The sequence below is a fragment of the Mercurialis annua genome, linkage group LG3 (genome assembly GCF_937616625.2).
Source record: "Mercurialis annua linkage group LG3, ddMerAnnu1.2, whole genome shotgun sequence".
NCBI classification, from domain to species: Eukaryota; Viridiplantae; Streptophyta; class Magnoliopsida; order Malpighiales; family Euphorbiaceae; genus Mercurialis; species Mercurialis annua.
Genome location: NC_065572.1, coordinates 23,322,570 through 23,328,000, shown reverse-complemented (window position 1 = coordinate 23,328,000; position 5,431 = coordinate 23,322,570). Strand labels below are relative to the sequence as shown.

Genomic DNA, 5,431 nt, shown 5'->3' with positions numbered 1-5,431 from the left:
ATTGCTAAAAAGGTAAAACGTTTGGATGTGTTTCGTAATGTTTGTAAACGTTTGGCTTAAATAGCTAAAATGGGGAAATGTTTGGATTTGTTTTGTAACGTTTGTAAACGTTTGGCTTAAATTCCTAAAAAGGTGAAACGCTTGGATTTGTTTCGTAACATTTGTAAACGTTTCGCTTAAATCGCTAAAAAGGTGAAACGTTTGGATTTGTTTCGTAACGTTTGTAAACGTTTGGCCTAAATCGCTAAAAATGTGAAACGTTTGGATTTGTTTCGAATCGTTTGTATACGTTTGGCTTAAATCGTTAAAAAGGTGAAACAGTTGGTTTTGTTTCGTAACGTTTGTAAACGGTTGGCTTAAATTGTTACAAAGGTGAAACGCTTGGATTTGTTTCGTAACATTTGTAAACGTTTGGCTTAAATTGCTAAAAAGGTGAAACTCTTGGATTTGTTTCGTAACGTTTGTAAACGTTTGGCTTAAATCGCTAAATAGGTGAAACGTTTGGATTTGTTACGTAACGTTTGTAAAAATATGGCGTAAATTGCTAAATAGGTGAAACGTTTGGATTTGTTTCGTAAAGTTTGTAAACATTTGGCTTAAATCGATAAAAAGGTGAAACGTTTGGATTTGTTTCGTAACGTTTTAAACGTTTTGTTTTGTTTTGTAAGATTTGAAACGTGTGACTTAAATCGCTAAAAATGGGAAACGTTCGGTTTTGTTTCCTAACGTTTGTAAATGATTCCACAAATCGTTTCACCTTTTTACGTTTGGATTTGTTTCATAGAGTTTTAAATGTTTGGATTTGGATTTGTTTCGTAACGTTTTAACTGTTTGGTTTTATTTCGTAACGTATAAAACGTTTGGGTTAATTCGCTAAAAATGGAAAATGTTTTTTTTTGTAATGTTTGCAAACATTTCCTCAAATTGTTTCACCTTTTCATGTTTGGATTTGTTTCGTAACGTTTTAAACGTTCGGATTTGGATTTGTTTCGTAACGTTTAAAATGTTTGGATTTGTTTCGTAACGTTTTAAACGTTTAGCTTAAATTGCTAAAAAGGTGACACGTTTGGATTTGTTTATTAATGTTTTTAAACGTCTGGCTTAATTTCCAAATAAGGTGAAATGCTTGGATTAGTTTCGAAACGTTTGTAAACATTTGGTTTTGTTTCGTAACGTTTGTAAACGTTTGGCTTCAATCGCTAAAAAGGTGATATGCTTGGATTTGTTTCATAACGTTTTGAAACGTTTGGTTTAGTTTCGTAACGTTTGTGAACGATTGTATTTGTTTCATAATGTTTGTAAACGTTTGGCTTAAATCGCTAAAAAGGTGAAACATTTGGTTTTGTTTTATAACCTTTGTAAAGGTTTTGTTTTGATCCGTAACGTTTGTAAACGTTTGGCTTAAATTGTTATAAAGGAGAAATCTGTGATTGGTAAACGTTTGGCTTAACTCGCTAAAAAGATGAAACCTTTGGATTGGTTTCGTAATGTTTTAAATGTTTGGTGAAACGTTTGGATTTGTTTGTAAACGTTTGGTTTTATTTCGTAACGTTTGTAAACGTTTGGCCTAAATTGCTAAAAACGTTTGGATTTTTTTTGTAATGTTTGTAAACGTTTGGCTTAAATCGCTAAATAGGTGAAATGTTTGGATTTGTTTCGAAACATTTGTAAACGTTTGGCTTAAATCGCTAAAAAGGTGAAACATTTGGATTTGTTTCGTAATGTTTGTAAACGTTTGGCTTAAATCGCTAAAAAAGGGAAACGTTTGGATTTGTTTTATAACGTTTGTAAACGTTTGGCTTAAATCCCTAAAAAAGTGAAACGTTTGGATTTGTTTCGTAACGTTTGTAAATGTTTGGCTTAAATTGCTAAAAACGTGAAACACTTGGATTTGTTTCGTAACGTTTGTAAACGTTTGGCTTAAATTGCTGAAAGCGTGAAATGTTTGGATTTGTTTCGTAACATTTGTAAACGTTTGGCTTAAATCGCTAAAAAGGTGAAACTTTTGGATTTGTTTCGTAAAGTTTTAAACGTTTGGCTTGTAAAATGGGGAAACGTTTGGATTTATTTCGTAACGTTTGTAAAAGTTTGGCTGAAATCAAAAAAAGGTTAAACGTTTGGATTTGTTTCGTAAAGTTTGTAAACGTTTGGCATAAATCACTAAGAAGGTGAAAAGTTTGGATTTGTCTTGTAATATTTGTAAACGTTTGGCTTAACTCGCTAAAAAAGGGAAACGTTTGGATTTGTTTCATAACGTTTGGCTTAAGTGGCTAAAAAGGAGAAACGTTTGAATTTGTTTGTAATGTTTTAAACGTTTGGCTTAAATCGCTAAAATGGGGAAACGTTGGAATTGTTTTGTAACGTTTGTAAACGTTTGGCTTAAATCGCTATAAAGGTGAAACGTTTGGATTTGTTTCGTAACGTTTGTAAACGTTTGGCTTAAATTGCTAAAAAGGTGGAACGATTGGATTTGTAAGCGTTTGGTTTAAATTCCTAAAAAGGTGAAACGCTTGGATTTGTTTCGTAACGTTTTTAAGCGTTTGGCTTAAATCGCTAAAAAGGTGAAACGGTTGGATTTGTTTCGTAACGTTTGTAAACGTTTGGCTTAAATTGCTAAAAAGGTGAAACGCTTGAATTTGTTTCGTAACCTTTGTAAACGTTTGGCTTAAATCGCTAAAAGGCGAAACGTTTGGATTTGTTTCCTAACATTTGTAAATGTTTGGCTTAAATCGCTAAAAAGGTGAAACATTTTGATTTGTTTGTAATGTTTTAAACGTTTGGCTTAAATCGCTAAAATGGGGAAATGGTTTATTTGTTTCGTAACGTTTGTAAACGTTTGGCTTAAATCGCTACAAATGTGAAACAGTTGGTTTTGTTTTGTAACATTTGTAAACGTTTGTCTTAAATCGCTAAAAAGGTAAAACGCTTGGATTTGTTTCGTAACGTTTGTAAATGTTTGGCTTAAATCGCTAAAAATGTGAAACGTTTGGTTTTATTTTGTAACGTTTGTAAACGTTTGGCTTAAATTGCTAAAAACATTTGGATTTTTTTCGTAACGTTTGTCTTAAATTACTAAATAAGTGAAACGTTTGGATTTGTTTCGTAACGTTTATAAACGTTTGGCTTAGATCGATAAAAAAATGAAACGTTTGGCTTAAATCGCTAAAAAGGTAAAACGTTTGGATTTGTTTCGTAACATTTGTAAATGTTTGGCTTAAATGTAATAGCCTGAAATTTTGAGATTTAGAAAAGAAGCGATGAGTCTCATTTTGAATTGTCAAAATGAGAAAAGTAAGAAATTAAACGGAGTAGTTGTATAAAGAGAACACGAGTAGGTCGATATAGGAATTTTAATAAAAAATTTCAATAATAATGTTCCATAAGAAAGATGGAATTGAGTTAAAGAGATAAAGTTGAGAAAGTGGCTAAAAGTCCACTTTAACTCAAAATTTGAAAATGAGCTTTTAATTCCCAGAAAATAGAAATTAAATAGAATATAGACGGAAATAAATATGTATAAAAATAATATAACTAAAATATCTATCGATAATTATTAAAGTGTAATTTGGACACAAAATAGAGAAAAAGTGCAAGTTATCTCAAAATTGGAATTTGAGCGTTTTTGGCCAAAATTGTCAAAATACAATATCAGAAAGTGATATTATGAGATATGAGACTAATATTATTTATTTGGAAATAAATAATATGAAATTTTTCGGACCTAAAAGATTTAGCGTTCGACGGACTAAATTGGATGAAAGAAAAGTAATGAATTGAGAAGTGAGGAGGTGGCAAGTCTAAGGACCAAAGAAGGACTTATGCCATAAATATAAAAACAAGAGAAATGAAATTTAAAATCAGCAAACATCATTTCTCTAGCTGAAATAAGAATGAATTCCGTAGCTCCTTCTTCACAAAATCACAAAATCTTCAATTGGCCATATCTTTTTCGTTTCTTAATGGAATTGAGCGATTCTCGTGGCCACGTAACGGGGAAAGGATCTTCTACTAGATTATGGCTTCAATTTGAGGTAAGTATGAACATTTATTGTTAGGGTTTTGTGAGTTTCAGTTCGGGTTTTGAATTGATTTGGGAATTTTGTGATGTTTGATGTATGTAAGGTGATTAGGAGCATGAATGAAGGATTTTGAGGATGAAATTGATGGTAAACCTTTGGCTTAGTGTCACCAACCAAGGTGAGGTATTGTTTCTGAAATTCATTAAGTTTTGATTGATGAAGTGGATATAAATTTGGCTAGGGTATTCGACAATCTCATGGAATTTGTAGTGATTAGTAATTGATGGTTATTAGTTATTTAAAATGTGTTGTTATGATAAATTTTGGATATGACATGGTAAAGGGTATTCGACCATTATCCTAATATTATGATAAATGATTCAACTTATGATTATAGAATTGGTTTTGAGTAATTAGAGCTGAATATTAGTGAGTTTGTATGTGGAACATTGTTTGAAGATATTGCAAAATATGTGCTGCAGAACAGCCATATTGCAAGGATGATATCTTAATCTATCTAGATCCGAATTAAGTTCCGTTTGTTGGTACAGAAAATTAAGGATGTTGGCTAAAAATATCTAAGTATAAGTTTCTGCTAGTTCGGCCTCTAAGTGGTTCAAATAAATCAGAACATTATGTCGCGCATAACAGTTCTGAAATTTGGGACAGCCCCAAGTTAGTAACATATGGGCGACTTTCCAATACCTTCGGACACTAGCAACTTAAATTAATAATTTGGGTTATAGATATTAGTTATACGTTTATTAGATTTAAACATATTTGAAATGTGATTGTGTAATAGGTAGTGACAAGCTACGGATTTGACGATTTTGGCTTAGAGAGTTCGGCCAAGACAAAGGAATGATGAAGATTGGATAGCGAGGTGTGAGTATATTTTACTTACTCGCATTATCATATTAAACTTATGTTATATACTATATGAATAGTATTTAAATGCATCACATGAATTGTTTGGAATGAGTTGTTTGGATTGATTTGTATTGTTTGGTTTGGATTGTTTTTGTTGGCTTGAATTGATTGGATTGGTTTGTGTCGTTTGTATACAACTTAATTGTATTGGAATGGTTTGACTTGTATTGTATTATTTATATTGCTTTGTAAATGCGTGGTGTGAATGTGTGGTGTTGATTTGAGATGTAAATGCGTTTGTCAATCATGGTTGAAATGTTCAAGTGAGTAATATTTGGTTGTGATAATCATTTCATGCTTATATTTGAATATTTAAAGAGAATTGATAATAGTCGTTGGTTGCCTAAAATGGCGATTCGGGCCAACGACGTGAGATTGAGTTATTGGTTGCCTAAATGGCGATTCGGGCCAATAACAATATGTTGGTTGCCTATATGGCGATTTGGGCCAACATTGTGATAATTCAGTTATTGGTTGCCTAA

General features: G+C 31.8%; 1 long non-coding RNA gene across 1 annotated transcript; it reads left to right on the top strand.

The window, feature by feature from the left end:
- Positions 1 to 3,874: 3,874 nt before the first annotated feature.
- Positions 3,875 to 5,128, top strand: LOC126671053 (uncharacterized). Its single transcript, XR_007638909.2, has 3 exons — positions 3,875 to 4,031; positions 4,123 to 4,197; positions 4,822 to 5,128. It is a non-coding gene; the product is annotated as an uncharacterized LOC126671053 (long non-coding RNA).
- The last annotated feature ends 303 nt before the right edge of the window (positions 5,129 to 5,431 follow it).